Source organism: Rattus rattus, chromosome 7, assembly GCF_011064425.1.
Source record: "Rattus rattus isolate New Zealand chromosome 7, Rrattus_CSIRO_v1, whole genome shotgun sequence".
NCBI lineage: Eukaryota > Metazoa > Chordata > Mammalia > Rodentia > Muridae > Rattus > Rattus rattus.
In genome coordinates, this window is record NC_046160.1 from 32368717 (window position 1) to 32381964 (window position 13248).

A 13248-nucleotide genomic window follows, 5' to 3' on the forward strand; every position below is an offset into this window, starting at 1 on the left:
ATGGGGAGGGTCGAGGGAACACCTAATAAGGAAGGGGAGGAGGGGATGTTTGTTCGAAACCGAAAAGGAATAATACTCAAATGTATATAAGAAAATATCTAAGTTAATAAAAAAAATAAAAAAAAAGAATAATAATTTCCTACACCATAAGTGTCCAAGTTTTATTTCACTGTTAGTCTTAACCTTGAACAACTCCCCCCACCAAAAAAAAAGATCTTTTCCGTTCCAGAGATTCAATACCTAGACCTTAGGCTGCCTCGTTGCCTTGTGCCTTGTTAAGGCACAACTCTCCCAGCTCCAGTTCCAGTCTGCTGGTTGCCATGACTAGCTGTCAGGAGCCCTTCTATGAACAACCCCTGATATGGGTTTGTGCAAGGCTCTTTTTGCCTTTGCTCTCTTTGCCTGTGTCTTCATTGTCATTCCTCTGGCCTGAGGGTTCCTCCACAGTGGGACTTGTTAATCTATACCTTCCCTGCAACTCATTTGGCATAAACAAATGTTTGTGGAATTGAACGTCAGTGAACCTTAACCCAAGAACAGAAAGTGAGAGCTGCAACAATCACCAGATGGTCCGTGTTCTCTGGCAAACACCCCCCATGTGCAGAACACCCAGATACGTGGTCTGGTTTTTGCATATTCTATCCAGATGTTTGACTTCAGGTAAAGTGCAGACTAGGGGATCCTGCATGAACAGACGGGTGTTTCTTAACACGCCTGACCTCTTGATGATTCCTCTACCTACAGCTAACTTCACTCGAATGCTCTGCAAATACACAGTGCTCCACTTGGAACAGCAAAATACAGGTGAAGGAGGATGGAAGTAACACCAAGGCCTTAAGGTCAGAGCATGCCCTGGAGGACATGAGCACAAGACTGGTGGTCAGCGAGTCGGAGAGGTTTAGGTGGGGCAACTCTGGGTCCTAGTGAAGACTAGAACTTCTGCTCATAGTTAAATGGTACATTTCTGTGAGTTTACAGCATGGATAAATAACCTATCATATAAACTTTGACTTCTTTGAGACTAGCCAGTGAGGTAGAGCAGTGAAAGGGGATCTCCAAAGCTACCATTGTATCTGTGAGCATTTCTTTACCATAATGGAATATTTAGCTTGCTCTTTTGGAGGCTAGAAAACCAAGTAGTATGATGAAGACTCAGATCAGGGTCCTCCTCAGCTAACGTCCTACACTGGGTAATAAACCATAGCAAACATACTTGCCTGAGTAAGGGACAGTGGTAGCTCGCATCATATTATCTGTGGAAGAAGCAGTGAAAAAGATTTCTCCATTCTCATTGTGTTTGTTCCTACTTGCTAGTCAATAGTCTTCTGATTCCAGAGCACAGCCCATGCAAGAGTACATATATGTGCCTGAAGCCACAGCATCAGGCAGCAATGACTTTTATTTTTAATAAAACCAAAACAAACAAACAGAAGACCAAATACATACCCAACCTAGGAGATGCTCAAGAGTGATTCTCAGAAACACACTCCCAATATCTTACTTTGGCCATCATCTACTGACTAGAGGATCAGAGAACTCAAAGGACCAGAAACCCGATGGAACCCTCAGCAATGGTGCCTAACAGAAACTGGACTGGGAAGAAAAACAAAGTACCTGGTCACTTTGTCAATTTGTGTAGGAGACATGTCTGGAGAGGATAAAAGTAGGAGCTTTGACTCCTGGAATGTAATTTTAGAGAGAGGTCAATACTCGTAAGGAATGCTAGTGACAGCGAGGCAGAGAAAGCTGTGGCAGAAACCATCAGGAGGCTCTGATCACATCAGGCGGTAGTGAGAAGAAATGACAGACACCGAGCTCCCCAGACAGAGGATGAGAAAAGGGCTACAGGACTGACCTCAGGAGCATTCTGGCTCCTCCTAAAGCAGCGCCCTCAGCCTCCCACACTATGGTTACGTGAAGCACCCGTTCTCCTTCCCCACTGACCTTCCAAAGACATGGGCAATTTGTTCTGTACACAGCACAGGGTAGCTGTATCCATACTCCATTTCCACCTTCCCAGCCCTCCAGTGAAGTGGGAGTTATCAACTTCATTTTACAAAAAGAAATGAAGGTTCACGCTTTGCAAGGGATGAGTGAAGAATCATGGTGCCAGTTAGAGAGTAAGCCTACTGATCACACCCGAGCTTCCTATTATCACAATTAATGACAATCTCTGCAGCGGACCTGGGAGGCTCATCTGGCATAACAAGTGGTCGTGGATGGCTGATGTGTGTGTGTGGTTACAGGATGGCCCAGGTGCTGAGCCCAAAGATGGCAGTGCTGAACAGTCACCTGGGTATCATGGCCCTGAAGAAAGCAGCTGACACACACACCCAACTCCCTTCCCTTCTGAATACTAAAGGGTCTACTTTAACAAGGCTTTTGTGTGACTATAAATCTCTTCCTAAAACAACAGTTGCTAGCTTTGGCTATTCATGAGAGTTACCCAAGCAGCTTGAAGGAAATACCTGTGTCTAAGTTTCTTCCCAGGGTTTCCCGTTTAGTTGGTCTAGGACATGCTACTGAAGAGAGAACACTCCTTGAGAAGGAGCCTTTTATGTTTATACACGTGTTGCCTGAGCAACAGATAAGCCAACAGAAACTCTTAATGATGCATATTTTCATTTACATTCGAGATACTACAAATCTTATTGCAATATTAAAAAGAGGCTATCCCCCCGACACTGTTCTTTGGTAGTATAAATTTCCAGGAATGAGATTAGCTGAACAAAAGCTAAGGACAGTTTAAAAACTCTTGCTATATATTGAGACATTGACCACCAGAAAGTGGTGCCATTTTCCCCCTAAATGTTTAAATATAAACGTCTATTGCCAACATCCAAGTTAGCAGAATTTTACAGTCATAAAATTTAGTTCATTGGGAGATGATGAACTTCCTATGACTTGAGGTGTTTAAGTGCTTCTAAGGGGCTCTGGCTGAATGCAAACTGACAGACAGCTCTTTCAGGGTTTGTATAGAAAGCACAGGACCCACAAGGAACACTTTTCAGCTCTGGTCCCACTCACCTGCCGCTGCTAGGAGACATTATGGCCACAAAGTTCTTTTCTGGCAATCAGTATTGCCAGCATAGCAAAGCAGGCTCAGAAGTGGCTGGTACTGGCACGTGTTACTCCAGACGTACTATGGGTCAGCCTGAGTAAAAGCGTAAGAAGGGGACAGTAAGGTGACAAAAACGGGGAAGGAATCCTTGAATCTTCTTTAGGCTTGCTTGTCTCTCAGCAAGAAGGCTTATCTGAAGTTTCAGATGGCTTTGCCAGTGGGTATATATGAAGTGCATTTGGCGGGGACAGGGGAAATAACTCGAAATAATTCTAAAATATGTTGTCAATCTCTCCAAAGCAGACAGCTCAGGAGAATGGGAAGAGCAGCGTGTATAGAGTCAGACAGACTTGGCATTGAACCAAGACATCCCCATATGTCTCCGTGGAGTGTTTACAAGATGCCTGCTTTCTCTGCACAGTAGTAAAGGGGTGTTAATAATATTCTCTGAGAAAGTGAGACAGCTACCATGAAACTTTGAACTCAAAGCAAGGCAGCTACCATGTCGATCTGCATGCAAAGCACCCGGCAGATATTTTGGCACATAGCTTAACCATCAATAAGACAGAATGAGCATTACATTATTAATACGACATAATTGCATCCTCCACCACTCTAGTAATTAAGTAGTGAAAATGGCAGCAATTATAGGATTATAGCAATCATGAAAACAACTACCTATTGGGAACCTACTATGTGTTAGACCTTGAAAAAAAAATATAACCTCATATATTTACCTGCTGCCTTATAATTTTCTTAACAGTTCGTCTTCATAAAAAGCTAGATGAGCTAGGCAAATTTTATAAAGTAGATAGATAAAGTGCTGTAAGGACTTCTTGTATGTGTGTGTTTAAGGGTAAAAAGAGAGAAACTTTTGCCTTTATTTTTTATGGAATGGTTTAAGTATTGCTATGGTCGTTGCCTTTATATTATTGCCCAAATTCTTGAATATTTTTCAAGTAAGACTCACCTAGTCCTGTTTAAATCCCCTTTTCCATTTTTTTTGTAATATGATCTGATGTTGAAGATACCATTGAAGATCTCAGTGCCTCTGATCTTAGGCTCTTCCTCTACGTTCTGAGAAGTATGTTATTGACTCCAGATCTCAGTAAATCCCTAGGGCCCAAGTGGTTCGGTCTGTGGTAGGGAGAAACAAAGAGCCTGTTTCCCAGACCAGGTTCTGTTTACACTTCCTTGATCACGGATAATGATTTGTTTACCAGAGACATTCTGTCTTCATTAAACTCACTTCTGGACAATCAATAAAGGGACTAAGACAACAGGGTACATGTGTGTGTGAAGTGTACGCATCTTCCCTTGGTGAGAGAGATCAAGACCCAGTCACAGTCTTCTTTTCCTGGCCCCTAGGACCAAGATGTCAAAAGTGCTACTTGGATTAAGAAAGGGGGATCTTTACCTAGAGGAACATAAACAAAGTCTCAACAAATGACTGCTAGAAGCTTTGTCCACTGTACTTCATGGCCTTGCTGCCACCCATCCTCTTTAAAAAGTCATGTTTTAATTATTTTCATTTTAAGTCAGAATGCAAAGTAATGGGTTTCATTATGGTATTTTATACATATGCAACATATGTATAAAATGTCTTTATTTTTTCATTCATCTCTCCCATTGACCTTTCCCTGTACCTCTGCCTTTTGCTGGTCTCCTACTCCTAACTACATAGCCCCATTTTCTGTCTTCATATCACATACATTCTATTATTTTCTCTTTGTCTCCCCTTTCTCTCCTTAAGACCCCTTCCTACTCATGATCCTCTCTCAATACACACATACACACACGTCACATGCACATGCACACGCACACACACACACACACACACACACACACACACACACGCACACACACACACTAAGCTAATTTTATGTCACCTTGACACAAAATAGAGTTATCTGAAAGGAGGAGAACATCCATTGAGAAAATGACTCTAAAAAAAATCCAACTTATATGCCTGTCTGATATACAGTTAAGAAATATTCTTCAGTTCCGCAGAAATATTTTGAATTTGTTGCACCTCACTGGTCAGTCCACTTGTTTTATTATCCACTGAGCTTATTGGTGTCTCAGTTCTATAAATATCCTGAATTGTTTTATAGATGTTTACTCTAGCAATCGAAGCTGCATTAAGGTGGTTTTCAGTCTTCTTTCTATGAAAACTAAGAATCTCGTATTATTTTTATATATTTATTCCCTTCTATAAGTGAATACCCAATTTCCCCATCACCATTTGTCTAAAAGGCTGCTTTTGGTGACTTAATCAGAAAATTAGATGGCTGTAACTGTGTGATTTTATTTCTGGGTCTTCTATACCATTGACCCACATACCTGGCTTTGTGTTAACACCATACTGTTTTGCTATGATGGCTCTAGTGTATAGTTTAGGATCAGGTATTATGAATGTTTTCAGCATTCCTCTTTCTATTTAGGGTTGCTTTAACTGGTCTTCTTTTTTGTTTGTTTGTTTGCTTGCTTGCTTGCTTGCTTGCTTGTTTTGTGCTTCCATAACTTTACATGCATTTTCTGTATCTGTGAAGAATCTGACTGGGATTATGATGAGGATTATGTTGAATCTATACACAGCTTTTAATAATGTGACTTTTTTCCTATAGTTACTTTTCTGATCTATGACCGTATAAGAGGCCTTTCCACATTCATCATCTCTCACCTCCTTATTAGGTTTATCCTTGGGTATTCTTTGAAGATGTTGACAATAAGATACTTTCCCCATGTTATTAGCTTATGGCTTGATTTTTATTATTTATCGCTGCCTTCTACTTTTCCTTTGTCTTTTGCTTTTCTGATCTTTGAGTTGCATCATTAGATTATTTATTTAATATAGTTTTGGATTCTTATTAAAATAATTCATAAGTACATATGTTCTTCTTAAAATTTGTCCTAGCTGTAGCCCAAATATTCAGAAAAGTCGTGTTTTCATTTTTATTTGATTCTAGAAATTGCTTCCTTTCCTCCCTGATTTTTTCAATGATGCCTTTATCATTCAAGAGTGTCTTGTACCGTCCCCAAGGATTTGTGTACTTTCGCTAGCTATGGATTTATAACTCTACTCTGGCACCTGACATGGGACATTCTTTCATTTCTTTTGCATTTGTTCAGACTTACATTGTGACCCAGAATGGCATCTATTTTGAAGATGTTTCCAGAGACAGCTAAAAAGAATGCAATTCTGCTCTGTAGATATCTGTCTCTTAGGTCTATTTGGTTTATGGTACAACTGTAAACTCTCTTCACAGCTTTTTCATTTGGAGGGCCTATCTAAAGATGAACCTTGAAGTCACGCACTATTATTGTTTCTGGACCTTCCAAACAACAGTGTGTGAATATATGAAGGATAAATAAAGAAAGCCATATTTTAAAAATATCAAGAAGTCAAAATAGTACTAAAATTGTAATAAAGGGAGAATGAGGTTGGCAAGAACAGAGTGGGGAATATAGTGTTGGAGCAGTTGCTTTCTTGATCATCAAAAACTGGAAGGTAGCATGCACATTTTGTCAGTCAGTTGGACTTGTAGACTTTTGTCTTCCCTCTTGTTTCTGCTTGACTCCATATTGGACAAGTGTCCAATGTGGGCCAGAGCTGTAGTCACTTTAGACATTGCTCTTTGCATGCCACTGCCCTCTGCTGACCACACTTAGTTTTGCTATCTTTACAGGCTAAGCATTTTCTTCCTTCTGGTACACAGCTGATATGCTTGCTTGTTCTCAGAGGTATCTACCAAGGTCCTTAGAAGCTGCCACAGCACTTAAAGGTGAGCAGGCATCGACTTATAGCAATCACCCAGCTGGGAGGACACACTTTTGAGGATCTAGTTTGGGGGCTATATCGAAGTGAATAGAAGATAGTTAGCCTGAGAGATTGAGCCACCAGCTGCCCTCCGGCTCAATACTATCAAGTGCCAAAGTTATTCTCGGTTGATGGGTTCTCTCAGCCACTGAGGGCAGGGTTACCTTCTCCGGTGAACTTCACTGCCTGAGGGGACCCTGCTGTCAGCTTCACATCACAGCTGGTCAGCATCTGGCCCTCTTATTCTCCACAGCTGCCTCCCAGGTATGGCCTGGAGCTGGGCAGAATAAATCCAGCCTCCCTTACTGATGGTTGTTTTCCATTCTTAGGCTCCCAAGTTTCAAACAATAGGTTCTCTCTTAAGATGATGGCTCTTGTCTCCTGAGTCATACAGAATGATCAAAATAGATCCTGTCCACTGTGACTAGTTTTATAAAGAAATTATTGTCTCACCAAAAGTAGCAAGAAAAGCTGAATGTCAGGTACAAGATAGCTTCCAAGCCCCAGAGGCCAAAACAATTCATATTGTTGTCACTGCTCTCTGTCGCCCATCAGAACCAGATGGTAAAACCTGATTACAAAAAAGCATTATACACTTTGGATCCAGGACAGAAGGAAACCTAGCTGGAACTGAATGGAAAGCTTCCTTTCTGATGGCTAGATCCCAGCGTTCCAGGACTTGCTATGGGGGCAGCTAGAGAAGAACAGCAGGATTTGCGCTCTCCACCTCCGAATCTGAAAAAGCTCCAGGAGTCAAGATGGCCTCCAGGAGTCGGGCTAGCTTGAAGGAAGACACAACATAGATCAGTGGAATAGAATTCAGGTTAATTTATTCTTTGACCATTTCATTCGTGCATACATGCATGTGCATACGCATGTGTGTGTGCACACACAGTATAATATGATACATACTGGTCACACTTTCTATCTTATCTGCTTCCCACACACTACCTCTCTTATCATCCCCCTAATACCTTCTCCCCTTCTCACTATCGAGTCCTTTTGTTTTGTTTTGTTTGTAAGATCCACTGAGTTTAGCCAGGGCCACTAGCGCCTCATGAGCATGGGTGTGGAGCTACCCACTGGAGTATGAGTAAGTCATCAGCTACGACACAAGTACAGACAGTAGCTTCTTACTCCTCCAGTAGCCATCTATTGCCATCAGCTCCATGGTGGAGCTAACTGGACCTCCTCCATCCATGGTGGAATACTTAATAGTCACAGTGTCGTGTGGAGTCTCTGCAGCCTTGTGAGTGGCTTTTGTGAGTTCACGAGTTCATTGGCTGTGACAATGCCTATAATCTTAGCACTCGGGAGGCTGAGGCATGATGGTGCTGAGCACAATGGAAGTGTGGTCTACACAGTGAGTTCACAGCCAAACAGCAAAAGAGCAGTGGGCATAAGAAAGGAAGGAACGAGGGTGGTGGTAGCATTCTCTGTTCCCACCTTTTAGACTATCAGGGCAGTAGTAATTCAGTGTCAGAGAGCAATAGTGTAGTCCATGACTGTGCCTCCCCTCCTAAGCATAGATCAGATTCTCACAGCATCTCAGTGACTGTCTCCATCCCCTCATTAATGGGCCAAGGCACCTCTCTTTTATCTTGTCTGGTATGTCCTTTTCTAGCAAAGCTTGCAATGGTCTTCCCCCTGGTGTGCTTGACAGAGGAAAGAGTGGTCAAGAATTGGGACACCTGCTAGAAGCGTTGACTAAGCATTTGTCCCTCTTGTGACTTTTATTTCTGCAGAATGAGGAGGTCTTATTAGTTTAATTTGAAAAGAGTCCTTAGGCTTGATACCCTCAGACCCAACCACACAGTAAATGAGCAGAGGGACTTGTGAAGAACGGGAAAGGTCTCCTTAGTAGAACTGGAGTCAGCAGGAAATGTGTGAAGTATTTGATTGGGCCATAACAACCCAGGACAAAAAGACAGAATCTCTTGACCCTGAAGGATTCCAGAGACAGCTCTCTGGGCTCATTTGGCTTCCTTGCTGATTCACCCCCTCAATTAATGCAAGACTGGGAAAAAAACTCCATTACTTTAACAAAGAACAGGATGAATGACAGATACCTTAGTACTGATGTAGGATCTGGTAGGTGTCCTCAACCATACCTAAGCAGAGGGGGTAGCACACAGTCTAGGAGTCCTCAGGGACCAGCCATGGCCAATGGGGTAGGCTTTACAGTTGAGCAATGAGACTGTCATACTACAATCAACCAATGTCCTAATTAAAATATAGTAAACCAATGAACGCCTAATTCATTTGTTAGAAGCCATTACTCAGATGCCTATGAGCCCAAGGCCAATGCCAACCTAAGCTCTGTGTCATACCTAGAAGAAAGCATGCTAGGTTTCACCTCCAAACAACGGCTTAGCCACAGACACTCAACTCCCATAACATGAACCTGGACACTGTAATAGACACAAAGCAACAATGGCTCAGGAACAAAGATGTCCACCACCGTTAGGAACTGGAAGCACCATCCGGGTTCAAGGAGTTATGACAGAAATCATGGAAGTGCTCAGAAATGGGAGGTAGTCAGGATCTTATTCAAGCATTTATGATGGCAGACCGGAGTCCTTCTGCCCTTAACCTTAATGCAGGATCTAAGGAGAGTGGATGTGGGGCAAAGGGCAGACGGGGTCTTGCTCAGCCAGTTCCTGGAAGTCTGATGCCAAAAGATCCCTCTTTCCTCCCTGAAATAGAGAGTCTGAAAGCAGTCACACATACAAGGTTAAAAATCTTCTCGCACATTACTTCTGTCCAGGGAAAGAGACCTAGATTCTGGCTGTGACTCCACTAATAACCAAGCAATCCTAAATAAGACATTTCTACTCCCCAGACTGTAGTCTCCTTAATAAATTGGGGATACTAACTTGTGCCCTACATATTTCTCAGTGACAATATATTTAAAGGATAAAACCTAGAGGAGGGCACTGATTAACCAGAGTGCCTGTGATACACAACACTTCTGTTTCTATCTCCATCTGCAGGCCTGCTTGGTCATTAAGAAAAGCATCTCCTTCAATCTGGCTCTTTTCCCGTACCTGGTTTCTTGGCAAGATCCAATGTGATTTGTCCATTTACCCCATGAGATGTCCACACCCTCCCAAGATGGAACACAGTAAGTTCTCACACTTGACCTGTCAGAGAAGGACAGGTCTAGGGCTAACCCTTCTTCCATTGGATAGCCAATGCTACTGTCTCGGGCCTCATTTAGGGCAGCATTTTGAAATATCTAATTGGCTAGCATGATGTAATGTTCCCTGGATACCATAGACTTTGCTTGAGGATCAGACATCAAAACAAGGGTCATTGACTTTAACACGCTTTTAGTTGGAGTGAGATGGGGCAGAGAGTTGCGCTTTAAATAGAATTGGGAGTAAAAATAGAAGGTCTCCAGCAGACTGCAAATTTAGGTCATGCTTAAGACAGTGAAATCCCCCCCACAGAAGGAAGACCTGTGGAAAAGCTGATAACAGGGATACTAGAGCTCTGAACTAGAGGTCTAGACCCAGCTATCCAAATGAGCTTGGTAACCCTGTGCAAGGTTCCTAGCCTACCTAGCTGCAGCTTCTTCATACGCTGTGATCCCTTGTCTAGGGAGGCTGAGCACCTCATGTTCTATTTTAGTGAGAGGAATACAAGGTTCTCTCTTTCTATGTGGCCCACCAGATCATCCCCACCAAGTCAACCAACCACCTTCACTGATGGGAGACCGGAAAGATGGCTTAACGGGTATTTGATGATCAGTCAGTCATACATGAGTACCTGAGTTCGCATCCCCAGAACTCTGGTAAAAGCTGGGTGTGATTGTTCACGCCTGTAATCCTAGCACTGGAGGAAACAGACAAAAATAAATCCAGGTTCAGTAAAAAAAAAGTCTCAAAAATACATAAATGATTGAGGCCCAGAATGATAGAGGAAGACACCAGATATCAACCTCTGACTTCTGTACACACGGAACAAGTGCGCAACATCCATAAATACATAATGGGTGTAATCCCTACCCTCAAAGCTTATGAGGTAATTTGTCAATTTCTATGGAGAACGTGAGTCTAGAGCAGTGGTTCGCAACTTGTAGGTTACAACCCCTTTGGGGGATCAGATATTTACATTATGATTCATAAAGTAGCAAAGTTACACTTATAAAATTGACAGCAATGAAAATAATTTTATGGTTGGGGGTTACCACAACATGAAAAGCTGAACTCAAGAGTTGCAACATTAGAAAGGTTTTCAATCAATGGGGTAGACGAAGAACTTTCTGATAAGTTGCAAAAACAGGGCATATTTATTAACTATAGAAATTAGATGAAGTTTTATACATTCCCAATCTGTTTCCATAGTTACTATAAGGGATGCATGTAATGAGATTCATGCACTCTGCCTGTACAGGTATTTGGGGATTATTTGCCAGTGGGTCTAACCCCCAGCACACTGAATGTCTAAGACGATCATTACTTCAACAAGATGGATTTCTGGAAAACTATCGCATAGTGTTGTCTTCGAGTGGTGTAGGATATATAGGGCACAGACTAAACACAGCCAAGGGTCGCAAGAGCATACCATGTATGAGCCTTAGGACATGAATCTGATAAAGGACAAATTGATGTGGGCTGTGTCACACAGGATCCCAGGGATAAGAAATAAGCCCTCTTTGTTTACTGACCTGGAGGAGCACACTCAGAGGTGAGGACTATGATAGCAGCCTATACAAATGACTGACCCAGCATGTTCAAGGTACAGCAGGGTAAGGCACAGATGCATTAGTTAGGGGAAGGAAGTTCACAGGTACTGCCCTAGTTCTTGGCAGCCACGGGAATATTGTCAGTATACTATTGAAAGGAGGCACCAGGGAAGCCCAAGAAGCAGAGAACCAGTGGGACACTGCGTATCATATCAGAGAGGGGAGGGACAGGGAGTGGCTTTGGGGAGGAGATCACCACAAAAGTCACATGGCTGCGGGGTTTCTGTTGCTCTTTGTGTTAAGACTACCTGACCAGGTTTCATTATCCTCTACTGTGCATATCACTTCGCTCAAAAGAACTATTTTAGTGTTATGATTATTACTGTGAGTGTGTGCTCATCCGCATGGGCGCACGTGATGTGGGAGCAAGGGTGGGCATCATATTTGTCACCTCACGTGCCTGTGGAGGTCAGAGGACAAATTCATAGGTTCAGTTCTCTCTTTCCACCTTTACGTGGTTTCTGGGAATTGAACAGAAGTAGTGGGGCTTGCAGGAAAAGCACCTTTACGACCAACCGTCTCTGCACTTCCATGAGTGTCTATTCTTTGTTTCACCAGGGCTTCCTCATCTGTCTCCACCCTCCTGGACTCTCAGGAAGTCCTCACTGTACTCTGGTCTTTTCTGATGGCAGAGAGTCCTCAAGGAAGCACCCTCCCCTGCATCCTGGTTTGCGACTAATGTCACATAGGAACAAAATTTGTTTTATTAAACTTGTGTAAGCTTGTCTATGTATCAACCTACTCAATCTATTTAGTGTTTTGGTAAATGTCATAGAATGCAATGTTAACACAATTCCTGACGTACATTATGGTTGGTAAGACTAAAGTGTCTGCTCCCCTGCACCCAACACACACACACACACACACACACACACACACACACACACATGCACACGCACACACACACACGCACACACACACACACACACGCACACACACACACACACACACACACGCACACACACACGCACACACACATGCACACGCACGCACACACACACACACGCACACACACACACGCACACGCACACACAACGCACACATACCTACTCAATGTTTCCAGACCATTTCAGAACCTCCCTAAGTTGTTTCCCACCCAGACTCAGAGGGGCTCAGCCTGAGCAAGTGATGAGGTCACTCTTGGCTACCCTGGGACTCAACTCTGAGAAAATATCTATGGCTCTTTCTGCCTCGATTTTCTCAGCTGTAAAATGGAGATAATAACCCTGGCCATGAGCCTCAAAGCCAGAGTCTAAAGGAAGCTGCCTCTGCCTGGAGGGCGATGGAGCGCTGCCTTTGTGGGCAGGATAATTTGGCGAGTTTATGGAGCAGGCTCTTTTCTCAGACATCCTTTCTTCTTGATCCTGACCAATGACTCACGACGTCTTCTGATTTACATGCTTGGACAGGGTTTTACTGTACAGTCCTTTCCCGTGGTTGGCTTGCCCTTCCCTGCAAGTAGGACCAAGGAAAGTCTTGTGGATGGCTCCTAACGTTAAAGTTAGGTCTCCTGGGGTCACTTGATCTGGCTAAGGTCACACAGGAAGTAGAAGCCAAAGACACAGATTTAACACTTGGTTCTGCCCTCTGTCTTGTCATAATTTGTATTAAAAGTTT